A 26367-nucleotide genomic window follows, 5' to 3' on the forward strand; every position below is an offset into this window, starting at 1 on the left:
ATTCCAGTACCTCATTATGCTCCACACATCCCGACAGATTTTCCTTCCCTAGGAGCTACGGGTTGGAAAAAAGAAACCCAAGCATGATTGACAAGGGTCTCTCAAGCACAAGCGAGTGTGTGGAATTCCTGAAAATATTGCAGCTCCTCCCTTCGCTAATGAAGGAGGTTTATTTAAAAAAAAAAAAAACATTCCTGAGGACGCTTACAAAGGGGAAAGGGAGGCCCTGGGTGCTCTCTGAGCCTGCAGATGTTTCATTAGCCAGCAAGGTTATATCATCAGTGCTAGAAGGGGATGGAGTTTGTAGAATAGAGTAGAATAGAATAGAATAGAATAGAATAGAATAGAATAGAATAGAATAGAATAGAATAGAATAGAATAGAATAGAATAGAATAGAATAGAATAGAATAGGACTGGACTGGACTGGACTACGGTAGGGTAGGGTAGGGTAGGGTAGGGTAGACTAGACTAGACTAGACTAGACTAGACTAGGACTGGACTGGACTGGACTGGACTGGACTAGGATAGGATAGGAGAGAATAGAATAGAATAGAATAGAATAGAATAGAATAGAATAGAATAGAATAGAATAGAATAGAATAGAATAGAATTGGACTGGACTGGACTGGACTGGACTGGACTACGGTAGGGTAGGGTAGGGTAGGGTAGACTAGACTAGACTAGACTAGACTAGACTAGACTAGACTAGGACTGGACTGGACTGGACTGGACTGGACTGGACTGGACTAGGATAGGATAGGAGAGAATAGAATAGAATAGAATAGAATAGAATAGAATAGAATAGAATAGAATAGAATAGAATAGAATAGAATAGAATTGGACTGGACTGGACTGGACTGGACTGGACTGGACTACGGTAGGGTAGGGTAGGGTAGACTAGACTAGACTAGACTAGACTAGACTAGACTAGACTAGACTAGGACTGGACTGGACTGGACTGGACTAGGATAGGATAGAATAGAATAGAATAGAATAGAATAGAATAGAATAGAATAGAATAGAATAGAATCAGAGTTGGAAGGGACCTTAGAGGTCTTCTACTCCCACCCCCTGCTTAGACAGTAAACCCAATACCATTTCAGGAAAAGGAAGGCTGTGTTCAAATCCTGGTTCCCAGATGTTGGAAGAAATGTCCATCTGGGTTCAGTTCCAAGTGGGGAAAAAGACCCTGGATTCATGGAAGTTGCTTGGAAAGAAAGTTTATCGATGAACAGGATCACATGGCTTGAGATCCTGAGCAGAAAAAAAAGGGGCAGAGATGCTGAGAGTGCCTGGGTTTTATGCCCTCTGTTGGGCTTTGAATTTGAGCTTGTGTTCCGATTGGCTGTCAGACTCCCATGGGGCCAATGCAGGGGTAACTTTGTAGGTTGTCTTTTGTAGTTCCAGGCTTGGTTGACTCTTGCTGGGTGATGATGTAATGAAAAGGCTTTGGGCAATTCCTACTATGGCACTGCCTGAAGGAGGTAGATCTTTGTTATGTAGAATAGACTGGCCCAGGCCTTCACGGCCCATTGACAAAGGTGGGGGGGGCTGAGTTTCTGCCTCCCTTTTAGGGGAAATATTCTGCCGTCTTAATATTTCCTAAAATATCTCATTTTCCTAGGAGAGGGGTGGGTGCTAACTTTCTACACAGATTTCACTCAAGCCTACCAAAGTTGACAGATCTCGAAAAAGCAAACAGCTACAACAATGAAAGAGAAAAATATATATACTTAACTCTTCCTCACGGCCGCTCTAAAAAGATAAGACCCTCTTTAACAGGCTACACAAATAGATTTAGACAGCTTCCAGATTTGAAATCCTTACAGTTTTATTTATGCCTGAGGAAGCTCAACCCCGCCTTGCAGATCATTAGTCCTCCGTTCAGCTACCGCAAGGCTTATACGATAAGAAGAAAAAAAAAGACTTTTTAAACAATGAAAATGTTGGTGATTTTATAATACTGAAGGTATTATCGGGATTGTCAGTTTTTGAGCTTCTAAACTACAGGGAACGGAGTAAACCCTCCAAAAAAGGTATATATATGCTTAAGCACAGTCATCCAAATACTACAGTAGTGGCTAAAATTGTGGAAACTTTTTGGGAAAAGTATATTTTCTAAAACTAGCTAATAACTCCTTTTTTTTTTTTTTTGGAGGAGTACCATAAAATTATATATCAATGGAAAGAGAATTTAATCAAGAATGTAATGCCCTAACTTTGATGAAGGATTTGCTATTAGAATAGCAGTTACAGTATAAAGAAGAAAAGAACGAGATATACAAAAATTATCACCATAGAAAAAACGAGAGATACAAAAATTATCACTGTGTCAGTTAATACTTAGTTGGGTAACCTTTAGCATGAATGACGGCCTTACAACGTCTTCCCAGGGAGTGAACCAAGTCTTTTAGTTCTGCAGCTGTTATAATGTGAAACCAAGATTGAATGATGGTTTCTATTAACTGGGTTTTATTGCTGGGTCGCTTCTGACTAACAAGTTTCTTTAATCAGCTCCATAGATTTTCCATTGGGTGAAGGTCTGGGCTATTCCCAGGCCATTCCAGAAATGGAATATGATTATCTTGAAACTCCAAAAAAAAAGTGGTGTTATTAGCCATCAAACCTCAAAAATACACTTTTCCCAAAAGGTTTCTACAATTTTGGCCACTACCGTACAGCTGAATGCATCGAAACGAGGGTGTCTCAGAAGCAGTGAAGAGTGATGAAAAAATAGATTTGATTTTGGAACCTAAAAGAAAGTGAGGAAAGCATGAAGGGGATTAAACGTACACCCGGAGGAGCACGAGAGGCAAATATCACTCACCCAGGAAGAATTGGTCTAAAAGCAACTAAATCATAACTGTTTACAGTCAAATGAGATCAGTCTACAAATCCAAAATAACAGGCTGGAGAGAGAGAAATGGTGATTCGGAAGTGCCATTTTCTTTTCCAGGATAGAAAGTTAGCACCCACTCCTCTCCTAGAAGAATGAAATATTTTGAGAAATATTAAAAAAGGCAGAATATTATATTTCTCTGGATGAGAAATGGAGAAACATGCTCTTGGAAAGCAGCCCCCCACCTTCCTCAATAGCCCCACAGCAGATGTCAGCACTTAAGAGATAGAGATTAGGTAGCTCTATTCATAGGCAAAAATTCCCTGCAGCAAAGGCAGGATTAGCCCTCAGCCACAATAGGAATTGCCCAACAAGCCCCTTCTTTGCATCAGCCAAACTTCAACCAAGCCTAGCTCAGACAAACTCCTAGGATTTGTACATGGGCCCATGGGAGTCTGACAACAGTCAATAGAAGGCATGTTCTTGCGCAGGAACAGGAAGCTCAAGTGCAAAGCCCAAGAGAAGGTTTAAAAAAAAATCCCTCACTCTCAACTCCATGTGGTCAGCTGCATCAGAACCACACATGTGCTTCTGCTTCATCAATAAATGGATCCTCTTTCCAATCAGCCTCCAGCCTCCATTTTGTCTCCAGTGCCTTTCTCCCAGCTTGGAACTGAACCCGATGGATATTTCTTCTAACACCAGACAGATTCTACACTGTGAAAGCCTGGTTGACGTCTAGAAGGTTGGAGTTAGTTAGCTCCTTAGTTAAAACCAGTTTGGTGTAGCGGTTAAGGTACTGGCCTAGAAACCAGGAGATGGTGAGTTCTAGCCTCGTCTTAGGATATGAAGGCCAGCTGGGTGACTTTGGGCCAATCCCCAGGAGATGGTGAATTCTACTCCCACCGTAGGTATGAAAGCTGGTTGGGTGACTTTGGGCCATTCACTCTCTCTCAGACAATTCACCTTCATAAGATTCCATCCATGGCTTAGGACCTGGTTATTTACAGGACCGCCTACTACCACAAGCAGCCTCCCACCGGCCGGTATGTTCTCATAGAGAGGGGCTCCTCCGGGTGCCATCAGCTAAACAATGTTGACTGGCGGCCCCCAGGGGGAGGGCCTTCTCTGTGGGGGCACCCACTATCTGGAACGAGCTCCCCCCGGAGATACGGAGGATCCAGGATCTGCGCACTTTCCGCCGTGCTCTTAAGACTCTCCTATTCCAGCAAGCCGGCCTGGCCTAATTTTCTCCCCTGTTTTAAAATTCTTTTACATCAAAATTTTAATCTGTTTTAAATTATTGGGATTTTTAATTGTCTCGGGCTAAATTATTTAATCTGGTTTTAATTATGTTCTTAACTTTTGTATTTATGTATTTTATTTTGTGCCTGTTCACCACCCTGAGTCCTTCGGGAGTAGGGCGGTATATAAATCTAATAAAACAAACAAACAAAATAAACAAAACATTGCTTCTTGTCCTGCCTTCTGGTGCTTTGGAGAATAGCTTGACTCCCTCTTCTTTGGGGCAGCTCCTCAAATATTGGAAGACTACTATCATGTCACCCCTGGTCCTTCTCTTCATTAGACTAGAAGAAGGAGTATTAAGTATGTTCATTGCATCAAACTATAAAGTAATACATGTGGGATAAAAAGCAAAAAAAAAAAAAGTTTGCAGACTGTAAAATAATTTTTCTAACGTTTAAACATTCTTCTACTGCCAGCATGTTGTTTAAAATGAGATCTTCTCATTAGGTGTGTCTCACACAGAGGGAGTTTGCTCATTAATAACTCATCTTGGCAATGAGAGTGCTTTGACTTTAAAATTTAATTGTAGTAACACAAAAGTAGATAACTCCAAGGACATTCTATCCCCCCCCCATCCTTGAGAAGAGACAATCTCAGTAAACATCTGTATCTCCTTCAATAAAACAGTTTTCTGAAGAACCCTTAGAGATAAACTTGATTAACTCTACGGGTACCTTGCCAGATACTGAACAAGTGGGTATTATTGAAAAAAGGTTAGGTGATCTGAGGCAGTGGTGAAATCCAATTTTTTTTACTACCGGTTATGTGGGTGTGGTTTGGTGGGCGTGGTGTGGCTTGGTGGGTGTGGCAGGGGAAGGATACTGCAAAATCCCCATTCCCTCCCCACTCCTAGGGGAAGGATATTGCAAAAACTCCATTCCCACCCCACTCTGGGGCCAGCCAGAGGTGGTATTTTCTGGTTCTCCAAACTATTCAAAATTTCCGCTACCAGTTCTCCAGAACCTCTCTTGTGCCAAAATTTGGACATTCCTACTCTTTTTTAAAAATTGTTTTTATTGTTGTTTTTATTGTTCCACCTGCTCATCTTTCTAAAATGTATTCAAATCTCTCACCAAACTGTTGGAAGTGTGGGGAGATAGGCACCTAATTCCACATGTGGTGGACCTGCTCCAGGACGACTGAATTCTGGAAAATTATACAGGCATGGATCATGGAAAACACAGGTTATAACCTAATTCTGAAACCAGAGTACTATCTACTGAACACCAGGCCAGACAACATAGGCACAAATATATGGTGTCTGTGTGTATTTATCACCACGTCAGCAAGAATATGTTTCGCCCAACATTGGAAGGGGAAAGATCTGCCGGCTGAAGATTTGATTTTGGAGAAAATTTTGGATTATGCGGAAGCCGACAGACTGACTAAAGCATTGAGAGATCAAAAGGACTCCGTATATTTCCAATGTTGGGACAAATGATACGTTGGTTGAACAACAGATGCCCAAAAAGTCAAGTATAACTAGGATTATGTTTAATATATGTTAAATCTGACTGAAGCCTACATACCGTAGAAAGTGTAAATATCATGTAAAGTTCCTGTCGCGATCATTTGTTTGACTATTTCTTTTCTTTGATGTATTGTTTTAAATAAATTTTTTAAAAACATTGTTTTTATTATGCATTTTCCCTTATTTTACATCACATTTCCAGTTTTGCAACAATAGTGTACTGGTTGCATCCAGCCCTTTTTAAATATGCATAGTATTATATACCTTGATCATAACCGTTATTCTCACAATCATAAAGCATAGTCTCTTTTCAATACATGATATTGTACGCCATAATTATGTCCCTCATTTTCATAGTTGCCCGATAACACTCTATATATTTCACATTCTATACATTTTAATCCATAGTCACGTACAGTCTGATAGTAATATTGCTTACAATATATATTGTTATATATATCTTTTTATTTATTTATTTATTTTATTTATTAGATTTCTATACCGCCCTACTCCCGAAGGACTCAGGGCGGTGCACAGCCAAACAATAAAAACACATACAATACAAAATTTAAAAAATAGAATAAAATCAAATTAAATAATTTTGGCCCCGACAAATTTAAAACCCCAAACTTTTAAAACCAATTTAAAATTGAATATATAAATACTAAAAGATATTTAAAATTTTAAAAATCTTTTATAAAAGAGGGGGAAAATTAGGCCAGGCCGGCCTGGTGAAATAGTAAGGTCTTTAAGGCGCGGCGGAAGGTGCGCAGATCCGGGATCCTCCGTATCTCTGTGGGGAGCTCGTTCCAGATAGTAGGTGCCCCCACAGAAAAGGCTCTCCCCCTGGGGGCCGCCAGTCGGCATTGTTTGGCTGACGGCACCCGGAGGAGCCCCTCTCTATGGGAGCATACCGGCCGGTGGGAGGCTATTGGTGGTAGTAGGCGGTCCCGCAAGTACCCGGGTCCTAAGCCATGGAGCGCTTTAAAGGTGGTAACCAAAACCTTGAAGCGCACCCGGAAGACCACCGGGAGCCAGTGCAGCTCGCGCAGGAGAGGTGTTACATGGGAACGCCATGTCGCTCCCATTACCACCCGCGTGGCCGCACTCTGCGCCAGTTGGAGCCTCCGGGTGCTCCTCAAGGGGAGCCCCATGTAGAGAGCATTGCAATAGTCCAGGCGGGAGGTGACAAGGGCATGAGTGACCGTGCGTAAAGAGTCCCAATCCAGAAAGGGACGCAACTGGCGAATCAGGCGAACCTGATGAAAAATCCTCCCAGTCACGGCCGTCAAGTGCTCTTCTAAAGACAGCCGTGAATCCAGGAGGACGCCCAAGTTGCGAGCCCTCTCCGTGGGCTCTTGGGATCTTTATCCCAAGGGACGCAGTGGCTCAGTAGCTAAGACACCGAGCTTGTCGATTGAAAGGTCGGCAGTTCAGCGGTTCGAATCCCTAGTGCCACGTAACAGGGTGAGCTCCCATTATTTGCTCCAGCTTCCACCAACCTAGCAGTTCAAAAGCACGTAAAAAATGCATGTAGAAAAATAGGGACCACCTTTGGTGGGAAGATAACAGCATTCCATGCACCTTTGACAATGAGTCATGCCGGCCACATGATCACGGAAACATTTTCGCGCAGTGCTGGCTCTTCCGTTTATAAATGGAGATGAGCACCACCCCCTAGAGTCGGGAATGACTAGCACATATGTGCGAGGGGAACCTTTACCTTTACCTTATCTTTATCCCTGTGTTTGTTTCTAGTTTGTTAATCTTCTTTTGTTATCCCTATTCTTTACGAGGGGCGTGATCGGGGTGAAATCCAGCAGGTTCTGACAGGTTCTGGAGAACCGGTAGCAGAAATTTTGAGTAGTTTGGAGAACCGGCAAATACCACCTGTTGCTGGCCCCAGAGTGGGGTGGGAATGGAGATTTCGCAATATCCTTCCCCTGGAGTGGGGTAGGAATGGAGATTTTGCAGTATCCTTCCCCTGCCAGGCCCACCAAGCCACACCACGCCCACCAAGCCACGCCCACAGAACCAGCGGTAAAAAAAATTTGGATTTCATCACCGGACGTGATCATTCAATTTTCGAAATAAAACAACTCACTCTTTTAGAACTAACTCTTTCTGCATTTCTTTCCTAAAGTGCAGGTTGTCCATTAAACTTTCCCCTAGTCTATTGATGTGCTTGTGTGTGTGTATATATGTGTACATGTTTACGAGTTTTTCTCTTGGCCTCTAAATGGCCTTTACAGTTTGTACAGTCTAAAATTTACCGCCGTCCTGATAGCGCTTTTTAATTTAATGAAGCGAAACTGTAAAGCAATATTGTCCCCAAAGAAAGATCAGTGCCATTATTTTGCTGGTGTTAAGTTTCTCTAATGAAATAAATTCCAATTTATGTTGCCTTTGTTGCCATATATAACTCACTGCAGAGGGTAAATGTTTCTGATGTAATGACATGCTAACTTTTCTGCCCACAAATGCAGCCTCAGCTAATGAGATTCAGAACGGTATGTTGTACAATGATTGCAAACTGATCTGAAGAAAATTATGATTAAAAAGCTATATAAAAATGGCGGCTGGGCAAAAATAATGAACACAGTTAATAGCGAAAGGCTGTTGCTGGCAGAATCCTCTTTAGTTTATTCCTTTTTAGAGCGGAATTATATATTAAGGATGTTATTAGGACATAGAGGCTGTCAAATCCTCTTCAGTTTGAGTCTCATGGCGGAGTCAAGCCAGAAAATGCTATTGAGTTTCTCGTGCCATTGCATCATAATTCAAATGCCTAGCTATCTCTACATTGAGAGTGAAATACTCCACTTTTTCAAGAACGGTGGCATTTCCTATCCATCTAGGGCCTAGCTATCTTCAAGACTGCCTGCTGCCACCGACGACCTCCCACCGACCCGTGCGCTCCCACAGAGAGGGCCTCCTCGGGGTGCCATCAGCCAAACAATGTAGGCTGGTGACCCCCAGGGGGAAGGCCTTCTCTGTGGGGGCACCTACCCTCTGGAATCAGCTGCCCCCAGAGATAAGGAGAATCCAAGACCTCGGTGCCTTCCGCCGTGCCCTTAAAACCTTCCTTTTCCAGCAAGCCGGGCTGGCCTAATTTTTAAAGTGTTTTTAAGTGTTTTGTTTATTGTTTTTAATTAATGGGGCCAAATTTATATATGTATATTTTAACTGTATTTTAATATTTGTACTTGATGTTTTTACTTGGCTGTTCACCGCCCTGAGTCCTCAGGGAGAAGGGCGGTATACAAATCCAAAATAAATAAATAAATAAAAATAAAATCTCCCCAAATGTTTTTTTTGTGTGTGTGTGTGTGTGTGAATATTCCCCCTTAAAGGAGAATATTTGTAGCTCAGGGTTGAAATGACGGATCCTAGGTACTCTCTGAGCTTGCTGGTTTTCTTGAAGACGTTTCATTGCCCTAACTAGGTAACACCATCAGTGCTGGAAGGGAATGGGGTTTGCAGAGAGGAGTCTTGTGGCTCCGACCCCCAAGCCCATCTTATCGGAGGAAGAAGGCTCCGAACATGAAGCAGAGGAGCCGGCCAGGCCTGCCTCTCCAGGCCCCTCCTCTCTGGCAATGCCTCAGGTGTCTGCCGAGGGAGAGGAGATTGACCAGGAGCCAGGTGTCTCCGATGACAGCGATGAGGGTGATAAGTCGTTCCTGGATCCACGCCAACGAAAGCGAGATAAACGTTTGCAGCAGATGAGGAGGTGTGCCAGGGATTAAGCTGAGTCACTGGACCACACCCCACAGGCTATATAAGAGAGTGTGGTGGCCATTTAGACTCTGTGACGGACAAAGCTAACTTCTGGCTAGTCACTTTGTACAACGCCTAATCTGCTGAAGGTTTCATGTTTGAGCTGGATTGTTTTGAAAACTGTGTGTATTCGTTGGTGTTATCTGGTGGAGGAACACTCCCTCTTCTTGTAGTAAAGCACTTGGCAGATGGTTATCGTATTGCTGCCAAGTTCCTGATAACGAACCTTGTGTGTGCCGAGTACTTCTTTAACCCCCGGCTGGCTGTTTGTGTGTGTGTGGGGATGGGGACAGAACATTGGAGGAGGAGGAGGAGGAGGAGGAGGAGGAGGAGGAGGAGGAGGAGGAGGAGGAGGAGGAGGAGGAGGACGACGACGACTGTGGGGTCCTTGGTGCTCTCTAAGCTTGCTTGTCTTCTTACAGTTTCATTACCCTAACTAGGTAACACCGTCAGTGCTAGTAAGGAATGGAGTTTACTGTCAGTTTATATTCTGGTGACTAGCTGGGTGGGACAGTCTTAGAGATTCCTTGGTTGGGTTGTTTAGATTTAACCATTGGGAAAATGTGACCATCCTAGACCAGGCCAAGTCCAAAAATGCCAGGGAATGTCTAGAAGCCCTGCAATCTGACAAATTGGCCATCGATAGACACATACACAAAAACTACGTCTGTAGACGATGCAAAAGAGACAATCAACCAGCCCATAAGAGAACAAAAAGACTCCATCACTCTCCACCAGTAATCAGCACTCAGACCAGATTAGATTACAGATTACAAAGTAACCGAGTTGGAAGGGACCTTGTAGGTCATCTAGTCCAACCCCCTGCCTAGACAGGATAACCTTAAAAGGAGCCTTGGTGGTGCAGCAGACTAAAATGGTGTTAAGTAGCACTTAGCTGCCAGCTGCCTGCAATTACAAAGTCAGCTTATTGCCCCCACAATCTGGGTCCTCATTTTACCTACCTCGGAAGGATGGAAGGCTGAGTCAACCTTGAGCCTGATGAGATTCGAACTTGCAGTAATTGCAGGCAGCTGGCAGCTAAGTGCTACTTAACAGCACTTTAGTCCGCTGCGCCACCAAGGCTCCTTAGTTCTTCCACCCATTAATTCTTGTCTTGCACTCAGGACCCAGATTCACTTAACAACTGTGTTACTGACTTCACAACTGCAGTGATTCACTTAACAATTGTGGCAAGAAAGGCTGTAGAATGGGGGAAAAGCTCACTTAACAAATGTCTCGCTTAGCAACCAAAAAAATGTGGGCTCAATGATGGTCGTAAATCAAGGACTACGTATCTATCCCCAGCCTGTGGTAGGTCAATAAACTCAAGAACGACAAGGAGGAGGAAAAGGCATCCCAATGAAAATGGCAATTTCAGCTGATAAATGTAAATGATGCGCAATTAATTTATGGAAAACATTGCTGTTTAGGTATGACGATGGCACGTTTAAATTAGGACTGGACAAATTCCTGAAGACGAGCCCCAGCGGTGAACATCTGCTCACCTATTTTTTCAACAGAATGCTGGATTAAATGAAGCTCGGTTCCATCCAGCATGGAACATTTTGTGTCCTTAATTTGTGTAGAGTTGGCAGCACAGACATAGAGACAGGTGGCTGTTCTCCCTTGAGAAGGCGGCTTTAGAGCTTCCACCCCTCGTTTCTCTACATGCTTTCAAAATCTCGAGATCCTCCACATATCCTAATAATCATGAAGAGAAAACTGCTTCCTAAATCCAATTTTTTTTGGTATGTGTATATATGCAGAAAAATGTATACACATGCAGAAAAGGGACTAGGTGGCTCAATGGCTAAGACGCTGAGCTTATCGATCGAAAGGTCGGCAGTTCAGCGGTTCGAATCCCTAGTGCCGCATAATAGGGTGAGCTCCCGTTACTCGTCCCAACTTCTGCTAACCTAGCAGTTGAAAAGCAGGTAAAAAATGTAAGTAGAAAAATAGGGACCACTTTTGGTGGGAAGGGAACAGCTTTCCATGCGCCTTTGGCATTGAGTCATGCCGGCCACATGTCCACGGAGACGTCTTCGGACAGCGCTGGCTCTTTGGCTTTGAAACGGAGATTCCCCCTAGAGTTGGGAACGACTTGCACATAGGTTCAAGGGAAAACTTTACCTTTTATATTTGCAGAAAGTAAATACTGTATGTATGTATGTATGTATGTATGTATGTATGTATGTATGTATGTATGTATGTACAATAGTGGCCAAAATTGTGGAAAGGTTTTGAGAAAAGTGTATTATTGAGGTTTGATGGCTAATAACACCACTTTTTTTTTTAGTAGTACCATAACATTATATATCAATGGAAAGATAATTTAATCAAGAATGTAATGCAATGAAGTTTGTTCAATGATCTGTATTCTATGAAAAGTTATAGCCAAGTAACCAGAAAAAGGAAGTACGCCTTGCTTAGGTTGATATCAGATAGATTTCCTTCATCTTCCGGGTGCGCTTCAAGGTGTTGGTTATCACCTTTAAAGCGCTCCATGGCATAGGACCTAGTTATCTTCGAGACTGCCTGCTGCTACCGACGGCCTCCTCGGGGTGCCATCAGCCAAACAATGTAGGCTGGTGACCCCCAGGGGGAGGGCCTTCTCTGTGGGGGCACCTACCCTCTGGAATCAGCTGCCCCCAGAGATAAGGAGAATCCAAGACCTCGGTGCCTTCCGCCGTGCCCTTAAAACTTTCTTTTTCCAGCAAGCCGGGCTGGCCTAACATTTTTTAAAATGTTTTTAATTGTCTGTTGTTGTTTTTAACCATGGGGCCAAATTTATATATATCTTTTTAATTGTATTTTAATGTTTGCAGTTTATGTTTTTACTTGGCTGTTCACCGCCCTGAGTCCTCAGGGAGAAGGGCGGTACACAAATTTATAAATAAATAAATAAATAAATAAATAAATAAATAAATAAATAAATAAATAAATAAATAAATAAATAAATAAATAAATAAATAAATAAATAAATAAATAAATAAATAAATAAATAAATAAATAAATAAATAAATCTAATTGTAGCCAATGAGCATGAGTGTTTAGAGAGCCAATAAGGTGTCATCTTGTTTTGGCAATGAGCCAATCAGATCACAGTAGGATTCAGTTATTGATGTCATGTATTGAAGCTGAGAAGAGGACATTTGTCAGTGTGTTAGGTGATCCCTATCAAGTTGGTTGGGATTTTTTTTGTGTGTGTGTTCTTTCATTTAGTGAGCTTGTAAAACGTAATAAAATTAAAGTAATGGTGCAAAGAGTTGACTGGTTGCCCAGAAAGCGATGTAAAATGGTATTATTAAGTGAACAAGGCTACAGTTATAAAGAAATTAGAAGAAAAATTGGTGGAAACTTAACCAAAGGTGGCATTTCTAAGCTTTTGAAGAGGTATAAGGAGACTCAATCACTACAAAACCACACTGGTAAAGGCAGGAAAAGGTGCACAACAGCAAGTGATGATAGAAGAATGAAGAGACTGTACCTAGGTGACAGAAGAAAATCATCTGGGTGGATACAAGATGAAATGGCACAATGCAATGTGAAGCTGAGTGCAAAGACTGTTTGGTGCAGACTGCAGGAATTTGGCCTAAAATCTAGAATTCCCCCCCAAAAAGCCACTTTTATCTTTTACTACCAGTTCTGTGGGTGTGGCTTGGTGGGTGTGGCATGGCATGGCTTGGTGGGCATGGTTTGGTGGGCGAGGCAGGGGAAGGATACTGTAAAATCTCCATTCCCTCCCCACTCCGGGGGAAGGTTACTGCAAAATCCCCATTTCCTCCCGATCAGCTGGGACTTGGGAGGCAGAGAATAGATGGGGGTGGGGCCAGTCAGAATTTTTACTACCGGTTCTCTGAACTACTCAAAATTTCCGCTAGTCTCCAGAACTGGTCAGAACCTGCTGAAACCCACTTCTGAATCTTAGGTTGCATTAACAGAGGGATAGTATCGAGATCATATTGTAGGAAGTTAGCACCCACCCGTCTCCTAGGAAAGTGAGATATAAGAGCCTTGATAGTACAGTGGTCTAAGCACCCTGTTATTAATACAGCTGCCTGCAATTACTGCTGGTTCGAATCTCACCAGGCTCAAGGTTGACTCAGCCTTCCATCCTTTCTAAGGTAGGCTTAATTGAGGACCCAGTTTGTGGGGGCAATAAGCTGACTTTGTATAAAATATACAAAAGTATGAAGGCTATTGCTTAACGCATTGTAAGCCGTCCTGAGTCTCCGGAGAAGGGCGGCATACAAATCAAATTTTTTTTAAAAAAAAAGATATTTTAGGAAATATTAAAATGGCAGAATATTTCCCCTAAAAGGGAGGCAGAAACTCAAACCCCCCCACACACGTTTGTCAATGGGCCATTAAAGCCTGGGCCAGTCTATTCTACACAGCAAAGATCTACCTCCTTCAGGCAGAGCTATAGTAGGAATTGCCCAAAGCCCTTTCATTACATCATCACCCAGCAAGAGTCAACCAAGCCTGGGACTACAAAAGACAACCTACAAAGTTACCCCTGCATTGGCCCCATGGGAGTCTGACAACCAATCGGAATACAAGATCAAATTCAAAGCTCAACATAAAACCCAGGCATTCTCAGCATCTCTGCCCTTTTTTTTTCTGCTCAGGATCTCAAGCCATGTGATCCCGTTCATCAATAAACCTTCTTTCCAAGCAACTTCCATGAATCCAGGGTCTTTTTCCCCACTTGGAACTGAACCCAGAAGGATATGTCTTCCAACAATGTGAAGTATTAGTATCACTTTATAAAGACCACAGTTAGAATGCTGCATCCAGTGTTAGTCACCAAATGATTAAAAAAAGATGTTGAGACTCTGGAAAGAGTAACACAATTGATTTTTTTTTTTTTTTTTTGATTTATATGCCGCCCTTCTCCGGAGACTCAGGGCGGCTTACAATGTGTTAAGCAATAGCCTTCATCCTTTTGTATATTTATACAAAGTCAGCTTATTGCCCCCACAACTGGGTCCTCATTTAACCTACCTTAGAAAGGATGGAAGGCTGAGTCAACCTTGAGCCTGGGGAGATTCGAACCTGCAGAAATTGCAGGCAGCTGTGTTAATTACAGGGTGCATTAAACCACTGTACTACCATGATTAGAGAGCTGGAAGCTAAAACATATGAAGAACGGTTGCAGGAATTGTGTATGTCTAACCTAGTGAAAAGAAGAACTAGGGGTGACATGATTGCAGTGTTCCAGTATCTGAGGGGCTGCCCCACAGAAGGGGGGGGTCAACCAGTTGGGGGATTCAGCCGGTTCGCACCACTTCGGGAGAACCGGTTGTTAACTTTCTGAGAAGTTTGGCAAACTGGTTTTTGGAAGAAATCATTAGGGCAGAGAACCGGTTGTTAAATTACTTGAATCCCATCACTGGGGTCAACCTATTTTCCAATGCACCAGAAGACAAAACAAGAAGCAACGGATGGAGAAGCAACCAAAAGTAAAAAGAAATTTACTAACAGTGAGAACAATCAACCAGTAAAATGACTTGCCTTCAGAAGTTGTACTCCATCACTGGAGGTCTTTAAGAAGAGATTGGACAACCACTCGGAAGTCTGGAATGCTATAATGGTCTCCAGCTTTAGCAGGAGTTGGAGTAGAAGACTTCCCAAGTCCCTTCCAACTCTATTATTCTGTTATACATTCGAATTTTGATCTGGCATAATTTTGCAACCTAATACTTCAGGAGTTTCCATTATTCCTAATAGTATTTCACTAATACACGAATGTAATGTCCTCATTGGTCCAGCAATAAATGGGAAGAAATACAACCTGAAATCAGTTGTAGTTTTGAAACAGATAGCTTTATTTTATTTTATTTTATTTTTGTTGGGTTGGGATATCTTGGTGTAAGCATTGCGAAGATATTTTCTCAGCCGATACGTTTGACCCCGATAAAATAACAACTCGACAGATGGTCTTATAATTCTTTGAGTTGTGGAAAATAAGACCAATGTGATTAGGATTAATTTAACTCTGAAATTTGATTTATTTTAAGAGGTCTTGCTATTTTTTTTTTTTTAATACATTCTCACCATTTCAGTTGACTTTGCAACATATTAAAGTAGCTTTGTCTCCGGGGAAATTCTCACTGTATAAATTACCATCGCCTAGCATTTAGATGACATTGGCTAAACAAAAAATAAATAAATACAAATAAAAATTGCACATGGCCTGATATGGTTAACTCTTAGATGGCTGGAGATGAGTTCTACAGTATTATAGAATTAATAAACATAAAAACAGTTGTTGGAGCAGATAAAATTGGGAACATTACAGTGGTGAAATCCAATTTTTTTTACTACCGGTTCTGTGGGCGTGGTTTGGTCGGCATGGTGTGGCTTGGTGGGCGTGGCTTGGTGGGCATGGCAGGGGAAGGATACTATAAAATCTCCATTCCCTCCCCACTCCAGGGGAAGGATACTGCAAAATTTCCATTCCCACCCCACTCCAGGGGAAGGATACTGCAAAATCCCCATTCCCTCCCCACTCCTGGGGGAAGGATATTGCAAAATCTCCATTCCCACCCCACTCTGGGGCCAACCAGAGGTGGTATTTGCCAGTTCTCCTAACTACTCAAAATTTCCGCTACCAGTTCTCCGAACTGCTCAAAATTTCCGCTACCAGTTCTCCAGAACCTGTCAGAACCTGCTGGATTTCACCCCTGGAACATTATATTCAACGCTTGCCAGTCAAAGTAAAAGAGGAGTAGCATTATATATTAAAAAGATAATTCAATCTAAACAAATTTTTGAAGATGAAGAAGGAAGGGTATTAATAGTTGAAATAAGAATGAATCAGAATTAATAATTAATAATGAGAAATTTAAAAAATAAATCCTAAAAGGAGAAACTAATACTGCTTCAATGTTATTGCTTAGGAAGTTACACGTAGTCCTCAGAATTCAATTCAAAACAAGAGATTCTTTTAGCTTTAAATTACAATTATTAGGTAAGGGTAGATTTAATTTCTCATGCTTCGGGGCCAGTCACTTTCGGTCATAGGAAGAAGGGAAAGGCAAACCACTTCTGAACATTTTGCCCAATTTTGGACTTGTTCAGGCTGTTGCTAGGAGTCAAGACCAGGGCTGAAATGCTCCCGGTTCGGACCGGATCGCCCGATCCGGTAGCGATGACGGTGGGTGGTAGCAAAAATCCGTGTCCCCTCCCCCAATGCCCAGCTGAGCTGCACGATCATCAGAGGCCTTTTTTTTTTACTTTTAAAAGCATTTTTTCTATAACCTCTTCAGACAAAGAAAATGCTTTTAAAAGTGTAAAAAAAAAAAGCCTCTGATGATCGCGTGGCTCAGCTGGGATCGCCAGAGGCTTTTAAAAGCATTTTTTCTACAACCTCTTCGGCCAAAGAGGTTGTAGAAAAAAAATGCTTTTAAAAGGCTCTGGTGATCCCAGCTGAGTTGCCTGATCATCACAGGCTTTTTTTTTTCCTTTTAAAAGCAAAAAAAAAAAAATGCTTTCAAAAGAAAAAAAGCCTCTGACGATCAGGCAACTCAGCTGGGATCATCAGAGGCTTTTAAAAGCATTTTTTTTTTACAACCTCTTCAGAGGTTGTAGAAAAAATGCTTTTAAAAGTAAAAAAAAAAAGTTGGCCACGCCCCCCCAGTCACATTACCTCCCACCAAGCCACGCCCACAGAACCAGTAATAACAAATTTTACATTTACCACTGGTCAAGACTGGTTCAAAGGATACAGCGAGGGGAAAAAGTATTTGATCCCCTTGCTGATTTTGTACGTTTGCCCATAGACAAAGAAATGATTAGTCTGTAACTCTAATGGTAGATGTATTTTAACAGTGAGAGACAGAGTAATAACAACAAAAAATCCATAAAAATGCATTTCAAAAAAAAGTTATAAATCGATTTGCATTTTAATGAGTGAAATAAGTATTTGATCCCCTGTCAATCAGCAAGATTTTTGGCTCCCGGGTGTTTTTTATACAGATAACGAGTTGAGATTAGGAGCAATTCTCTTAAAAGGGAGCGAGCCTAATCTCATCTCGTCACCTGTATAACAGACATCAATCAATCAATCAGTCAGATTCCAAACTCTCCACCATGGCCAAGACCAAAGAGCCGTCCAAGGATGTCAGGGACAAGATTGTACACCTACACAAGGCTGGAATGGGCTACAAGACTATCGCCAAGCCGCTTGCTTGGAAGGTGACAATTATTTGCAAATGGAAGAAACACAAAATAACTGTCAATCTCCCTCAGTCTGGGGCTCCACACATGATCCCACCTCGTGGAGGTGCAATGATCATGAGAACCAGTGATGGGATTCAAATAATTTAACAACCGGCTCTCTGCCCTAATAACCTGCTGGCCATGGTGGGCATGGCCAGGGGATGTGACAGGCAGCACTCAGCCTCCTACACCCCCCTGGGAGCAAAAATGGGCTACAGGGGGGCCGCATCGCACTCCCCGTGCCCCATTTTGGGCCTAGAAGGCCTCCCTGAAGCCTCCTGGGAGTGAAAATGGGCTGTGAGGGAGCGCACTGTGTCCCTTTTTGGGCCTAGTAGGCCTCTTTGCAGGCTTCTAGGAGGGAAAACGGGCCACAGGGGGGCGCCACCTCCCTCCCATGCCCTATTATGGGCCTAGGAGGCCTCTTTGCACTTACCTGGGAGCCAAAATGGGGTGTAGGGGGACTCCTGGAAGGGGTGGGGAGGGGAGGGATGGGCCAGCCAGCAATTTAACTACCAGTTCGCCCGAATCAGCCCGAACCGGCTGAATCCCACCACTGACGGGAATGGTGAGGAATCAGCCCAGAATCAAATGGGAGGATCTTGTTAATGATCTCAAGGCAGCTGGGGCTATAGTCACCAAGAAAACAATTGGTAACACATTACACCATGAAGGACTGAAATCCTGCAGCATCCACAAGTTCCCCCTGCCCCAAAAAGCACATGTAGAAGACCGTCTGAAGTTTGCCAATGAACATCTGAATGATTCAGATGAGAATTGGGTGAAAGGATTGTGGTCAGATGAGACCAAAATCGGGTTCTTTGGCATCAACTCAACTCACCATGTTTGGAGGAGATGGAATGCTGCCTATGACCCCAAAAACACCATCCCCACTGTCAAACACGGAGGTGGAAACATTATGCTTTGGGGGTGTTTTCCTGCTAAGGGGACAGGACAACTTTACCGCATCAAAGGGATGATGGTTGGGATCATGTACCATCATATCCTGGTGGAGAACCTACTTCCCTCAGCCAGGGCATTGAAAATGGGTCATGGATGGGTATTCCAGCATGACAATGACCCAAAACACACAGCCAAGGGCAACAAAATAGTGGCTCAAGAAGAAGCACATTAAGGTCCTGGAGTGGCCTAGCCAATCTCCAGACCTTAATCCCATAGAAAATCTGTGAAGGGAGCTGAAGGTTCGAGCTGCCAAACATCAGCCTCAAAACCTTAATGACTTGGAGAGGATCCGCAAAGAGGAATAGAATAGAATAGAATAGAATAGAATAGAATAGAATAGAATAGAATAGAATAGAATAGAATAGAATAGAATAGAATAGAATAGAATAGAATAAAAGAGTTGGAAGGGACCTTGGAGGTCTTCTAGTCCAACCCCCTGCTTAGGCAGGATATCCTACATCACTTCAGACAAACGGTTATCCAACCTCTTCTTAAAAACTTCCAGTGTTGGAGCATTCACAACTTCTGGTAGCAAGTTGTTCCACTGATGAATTGTTCTAACTGTCAGGAAATTTCTCCTTAGTTCTAGGTTGCTTCTCTCCTTGATTAGTTTCCACCCATTGCTTCTTGTCCTGCTCTCAAGGTGCTTTGGAGAATAGCTTGACTCCCTCTTCTTTGCGGCAGCCCCTGAGATATTGGAAGACTGCTATCATGTCTCCCCTAGTTCTCCTTTTCATTAAACTAGACATACCCAGTTCCTGCAACCGTTCTTCATATGTTTTAGCCTCCAGTCCCCTAATCCTCTTTGTTGCTCTTCTCTGCACTTTTTCTAGAGTCTCCACATCTTTTTTACATCGTGGCGACCAAAACTGGATGCAGTATTCCAAGTGTGGCCTTACCAAGGCCTTATAAAGTGGTATTAACACTTCTCGTGATCTTGATTCCATCCCTCTGTTTATGCAGCCTAGAACTGTGTTGGCGTTTTTTGGCACCTGCTGCACACGGCTGGCTCATATTTAAATGGTTGTCCATTAGGACTCCAAGATCCCTCTCACAGTTACTACTATTGAGCGAGGTACCACATATACTGTACCTGTGGCAGTAGTGGGTTTCACTTACCTTTGCTTACCTTGCACAGAGTGTCCGTGATGATGTCCGGGAGAGTGGACGGAACCTCCTGTCGCTGCCATTACAGGTTCACCCCTCACCACTTACCTGTGGGTCAAAATTCCTCCTGATATATGTGCAAACCTGGTGGCCAACTACAACAAACGTCTGACCTCTGTGATTGCCAACAAGGGTTTACATGTATATCTAGATATACTGTAGATCTATCTATCTGTATGATCTGTAACTATAGTTGTAGCTACCTATTCTATTCCGTTTGAGATCTTTACTATTGTTCTCCTCACCACTCCATTCCTTCCCCATGGCAATTGTGCTTTGTGTATTTTACACAAAGCATTAATTTTCTGCCATTACCATTCCCTAATTTACAAAGCATTGGAATATTTTTTTTTTCCTCGGGATTCAGAACCCATATACGATTTAGGGCTTTGAGCCCACTGAGACTTAGAGGAAAAAATGAATGGGCACCATTAAGTATGAAATACGTATTTTGTCACTTTTGGCAAGAGAACATTTCACAGCCTAACAAGGATAAATATGTACATTTATATGCTTACTTTTCATATGCAAAACTGAATTGTGCACTACCCAGCGTGCCATAATCCTGTAAACAGAGTTTGATTCACGGTTACAACTGTAACTGTATTAGGCCCGTGAATTATACGCCTATAAATTCGCGTTTGTGTTTTCAGTGTGGCCCGCTTTATCTTACAAATATATATGCAGAAAGGGATATGCAACCAAGCTAAAAGATTATTGTCCTTTAATTATATTTCATTACACGCCGGAAAAAAATTGCCGGTGTTTGTCACTTAGAAACCGGTAGATTATAACGTAGAACTAAATACATTTTGATTTTGGAAGGTCAAAGTTTTATTGTTCTTAGTCATCATCGCGAACAAAATCCACGTAGATAAATGGAATATTGTTTTGAGCTTAATTGTAAAGGCAGCTAAGAACGAGAACATGTATTTTTACATATACATTTAAAAAGAACTAACTCATTTTGCACTTCCGTGATGGAAAATAATAACTTTCTGCTGTTTCTACAAAACCGGTGTAGTTTTTAAATGTTAGCTAGGAAAAGCTATGCGCAACTCCGCCTGTATAAAGGACACTGGCTTATCAAAACTGCATAAATTTGGGGAGACTCTATTAAAAGTGCATGCCGATTTGTCTTGCCAGGCTAAGAGATAAATCACTCGCAAACCAACGAAGAGACGGTGTGGAATAAATTAGCATTGTGTGTGTGTGTGTGTTTGTGTGTGTGTGTGTGTGTGTGTGTGTGTGTGTGTGTATAGGAAGAGGGGCTTATAAAATCCACACAAATTTGGCAATTTCTGAGAGTCAACCATGAATAGATCTTGTAAACAAGAAACACTCAATGATCAGAACTAGAGCGTTAAAGAAGAATTCCAAAAATCCAGTTAAAAAAAAATAATAATAATCGGGAACAAACAGAGAAGAAAATCCAGAAAACAAACTGTTGTGTCCCAGGCCCAAGTAAGTAGTATTCGATGCAAACAGTTCCAAAACAAACAGACTTTATTAGAACAGCTGAGAATTAACTCATTCTCAGCGTAGTCCAAACTAAATCAAAACAAAGTCTTCATAACACAAATTCTTCAGTCTAATCACCAACCTTGGTATAATTAGGCAAACTGCCAAAGCCTTCTCTTGGCAAAAGTTCAGAAGCAGAAGACGCTGACAAGAGATAAGTCTATCAACGTTGTTTTCCGACAAAGAGCCCAAGAGCCGTTGCTGGTCTTTTAAGCCTTATGGGAGGGGCCAGTCATCTCTTGGCCTTACTCCTGAGTCGTCCTTTTTGCTTTAGCTGCTCTTGCCTTCTGGCAGCTCTTCTCATGTGTGCACTGGGAACAGGCTCCTCCTGTTCCTCTGCCTCTCTGCTGTCAGCTTCTGGAGGCTCTGGAGTCTGCACATCACTCCCCGATGGCCCTGGCCCCATCTCTGCCTCCGACGCAGAGTTCTCATCTAGGCCTTCCCCAGCCTCCACGACTGGCCCATGTTCTTCCTCAGCCTCATCGCTGTCCCACTCCACTGCCAGTTCCGCAGGCTGCTGGCGGACCACAACACAAAGATTGATGCCCAGGAAAGTCATTTTGCCAAAGTCTAAGGGAATGCAAAATCTCAAAGGCAATTCAAGAGGGTAATAGAAAATTATCGGAGGGAGAAAAGTAAGGATTCTTCCTCATGTCCTGCTGGTGAGCAATGTAGCTCTTTTCTTGAGTACCGTTAAAAGAGAATATTTGTAGGGTTGAGATGGAGAAAAATCTTAACAAAGGCAGAAAGCAGCCTCACAGCCATAGCCTCAAGCAGAAGCCTCAAGTCTTTAGAGATGGATATTTTGTACCCATTAAGAAAGCCAGGCCATCCTATTTATAAACAAAATCCCTTCAGCCACAGCTCCCATAGAAGGCTGGAGCTGATGGGATTAAGAATTTACATCCCCCCCCACCCAAATTCTAAGGACAGGACATGGCCTTTAGGACATAATAGGATTACCCCATCACTATTGAAATAGCAAAAGACACAAGGCTCACTACATTGCACAACCCCCCTGGAGCATCTCAATCAGAAAACCCCAGAACCTATAAAAATCCATCCGCTCACCCAGCCAATGGGTCAGCCATCTCAGAAACATACCGCTGTCAGTAAACTTTCTGGCCTCCAAATAAACAGAGATCTTCTTTCTGTGCGGCCTTCCTCCATTTTTAACAGTGTCTTTCTCCCAGCTTGGAACTGGACCAAGGTTTTTCTTCCAATAATTTCTTTTAAAAAAAAATCTGAGTATCTCCAGCAGCTTCATGCTACCCAGGAGATTCCCCTCCTGGCATTTTAAAATCTTCATTTCCCTGCAAAATATTACCTCCTGCTCAAGGCTACATGATTCATTTAACTACCTAACCATATGCACTACTTTGCACATTTTAAAGAATGATCAGCTAGTTATAGTCCAGTGCTATCGCTGCAATGAAAACAAATTGTTTAAAGGATACACCCAGTGATGCTCCTGGCTTTTTGGCATTTGAGGCGATTCAAAGCGGCTCCCCATATATTTTGAATGCGCGCAGAAAATGTCAATTAGCACAGGGTAGATGAAGAAGAGGCGGTTTTGATCTCCAAATGACTTTTTCCTCCCCTTTAGGATGAGAAAGTTGTTAAGCATCTGTGCGACAAATAAAATTGCAGCATATTGTTTTTCAGATGTTCCGGGTTTTCAAATTGATGGGGCTGCCAGCTAACTTTGTTCAACGCGCACATTTTTAAATACTTCTTGACAACAATCATCTGGCTTTTAATTGCTTAAAAAAAGCTGTCGCGGAGCTTCTTCAGAATTTGAAAAGTGGTACCAATTTAATAATGAATACAGTAGTTGCTTAATAAGGCAATCCAATTCTCCATTGTCTCTCCGTTTATTTTATTTTATTTTATTTTATTTTATTTTTGCTCCACAAGGCTCATAATAATTCAACTTGCTTATCAAAGTGTTTCCTTTCAACATACGTTCCAAACATTTTTAAGTGAGTTTGAGAAATTGTTTTTTTAAAAAAATAACTATCTCCTTCTCCAATCAACTTTTGTTCTTGATGGCTTACTGGACATAGTCATTGCATAGTCATTCAATTTAATTTCAATTTAATTCAATTTATATGCCGCCCCTCTCCGAAGACTCATTCCTGCCTGGGCAGGGGGTTGGACTAGAAGACCTCCAAGCTCCCTTCCAACTCTGTTATTCTATTCTATTCTATTCTATTCTATTCTATTCTATTCTATTCTATTCTATTCTATTCTATTCTATTCTATTCTATTCATTTCTCTGTGATAAATCCACTTAAATGGCTGCTTTTAACCTTTTTTGTTTATTTACCATATTTCTCAGACTATAAGATGTTCCGGAGTATAAGACGCACATTAGTTTTTGGGGAAGAAAACAAGAAAAAAAAAATTCTGCCTCTGCCTACCAGCATCCATTGGTATTCATTTGGCTAATGTCCTTGCAGCAAACAGCAAACAGCCTGGCCAGCTTCAGCACGTTATCGCAGCCTGATTCAGCACGAGCAGCTGATTGGTGGCTGGATCGGCCTCCCGGAATACCACCAATCAGCTGTTCCAGGCTCTGGGGATCACCACAGTCCATCGCCGCCTCCACGTGTCGTGTTTTTGGCCTCTATGTGTCGCATTTTCAGCCTCCGCATGCCCCATTTTTGGCCTCCACGTGTTGCATTTTTGGCCAGTTCCAGGCGTCAGGGATTGCTTCCACTACTATCGATCTCTGCCGTCTGGAACTGGCTGAAAATGCAATGCACAGAGGCCAAAAAGGGGGCATGTGGAGGCTGAAAACATGACATATGGAGGCGGTGATTGGCAGCAATGTGCTGTGGCGATCCACACAGCCTGGAACAGGTTTAAAATAGAGCGTGTGGAGGCTGAAAACAGCCAAAGGGTGGCGGCTGGTGGGTGGGCGGGGCTTCGACAACATTCAGGGTATAAGATACACCGCAATTTTCACCCACTTTTTTGGGGGGGGGGAACATGTGTCTTATACTCCGAAAAGTATGGTAATTGTTGTTAACCTTAATCTTAATGCTTTTAATGCCTTTATATGTTGTTTTTATAGTATTGTAAAGTATTATAAGAGCCTTGGTAGTACAGTGGTTTAATGCACCCTGTAATTAACACAGATGCCTGCAATTTCTGCAGGTTCGAATCTTACCAGGCTCAAGGTTGACTCAGCCTTCCATCCTTTCTAAGGTAGGTGAAATGAGGACCCAGTTTGTGGGGGCAATAAGCTGACTTTGTATAAATATACAAAAGTATGAAGACTATTGCTTAACGCATTGTAAGCCGCCCTGAGTCTCCGGAGAAGGGCGGCATATAAATCAAATTAAAATTAAAAATTAAATTTAAAAAAAAATTGTAAGCGGCCGAGTGACTCTCAAGATAATGAGATGGGCGGCATGTGAATTTAATAAGTAAATAAAAAGTGTTATGGTTCCATTAATAATTATTTTAAAATAATTAACATCACCTGTTACTTTTTGATTTTAGCCTTGTTTTTACAGTTCTTTTTTTAATGACAATGATGATTGCTTTTAAGTATTTATTTGTTCTTTTTTTCTCTGCTGCATGTCGCCCAGAATTACAAGTTTTGTGAAGTACGTGACTATACAAATTGGATAAATAAATAAAGACAATAAATACTAATTATGTGTACCCCGCTTAGGTTTTTTTTTTTTCAAGTTCAGCCAAATTTGATTAAAATGCTGACAAAATTATAACAATTATAACAGGTAAAAATTAATACAAGCTACAAGAATAAATGAAATAAATAAATAAATGAATAGAATGGGCAGGAAACAAAGAATGACATAATGAGGGAAAAATAGCAAAGAAAGAAAAAGTAAGAATATAATGCAAAGAAAAGAAATATATATGAAGTGATTTCACAAGTTTAAACAATTTTAACAACTTATCTTCTCTTAAAATACAAAAGAACAACCCCTTCATCGCCTATCTCCTTTCTTATCTATAAATAGATTCTTAAAACCTTGTTATTCGATCATGGTCAGGAAAAAGTCATTCGGAGTTATCAGCAATAACAGCATATCTATTTTAACCTTAATCAAATAAACCCAGTTCATATTCAATCCTTCTACTTTTAACAATGGTAAACCTGGAGCCCTTCAAATGATGGTCTAGAACTGGGATGGCAAACCTCTGGCACGTGTGCCAGAGGTGGCACGGAGAGCCCTCTCTGTGGGCATGCACATTGTCACCAGTTGCTCTTCTGGTTTCTGGCCAGCTGGTCTTCTCGGGTGCCAGAGCGCCGGAAAACTTCCTGAAAAATGTCCTGAAAATAGCCCAGAAAACAGCCTGAAAATGGCCCGAAAATGGCCTGAAAATGGCCCCAAAAGAGCCTGAAAATGGCCCCCAAAACAGGCCGTTTTTCAGGCCGTTTTTCAGCCGTTTTCACGCTGTTTTTCAGGCTGTTTTCAGGCCGTTTCTTGGGCCATTTTTAGGCCGTTTTTGGACGCACATGCATGCATGTTCCAGTTTGGGCACTCAGTGACGAAAACATTCACCATCATTGGTCTAGAACTTGTTTTCATTTTTATTTATTTATTTATTTATTATATTTCTATACCGCCTTTCTCCCGTAGGACTCAAGGCGGTGTACAAGAAAAATATAGACACACAAACATCATAAAATTGCTAATTAAAATTGTTACTTAGTTTGGTCAATTAAATAAAACCCAGAATTAGATAATATTTAAAAAATCATTTGCATGTTTATATGTTTAGCCCTGCCTGTTGGAACATCAGGGTCTTGAGGGCACGGCGGAAAGCACGGAGATCAGGGATATTCCGTATCTCCGGGGGCAGTTCATTCCAAAGGGTTGGAGCCCCCACAGAGAAGGCCCTCCCCCTGGGAGTCGCCAGTTGGCATAATTTGACTGACGGTACCCTGAGTAGTCCCTCCCTGTGAGAACGAACTGGTCGGTGGGAGGCTATTGGTGGCAAAAGACGGTCTCGTAGGTACCCAGGTCCTAAGCCATGGAGCGCTTTAAAGGTGATAACTAACACCTTGAATTTTTGCTCTGTCACTTCTCACAAAATCTTCTAGAAGTTTAACGG

Source organism: Pantherophis guttatus, chromosome 8, assembly GCF_059756535.1.
Source record: "Pantherophis guttatus breed Tessera chromosome 8, ASM5975653v1, whole genome shotgun sequence".
Classification (NCBI taxonomy): Eukaryota; Metazoa; Chordata; class Lepidosauria; order Squamata; family Colubridae; genus Pantherophis; species Pantherophis guttatus.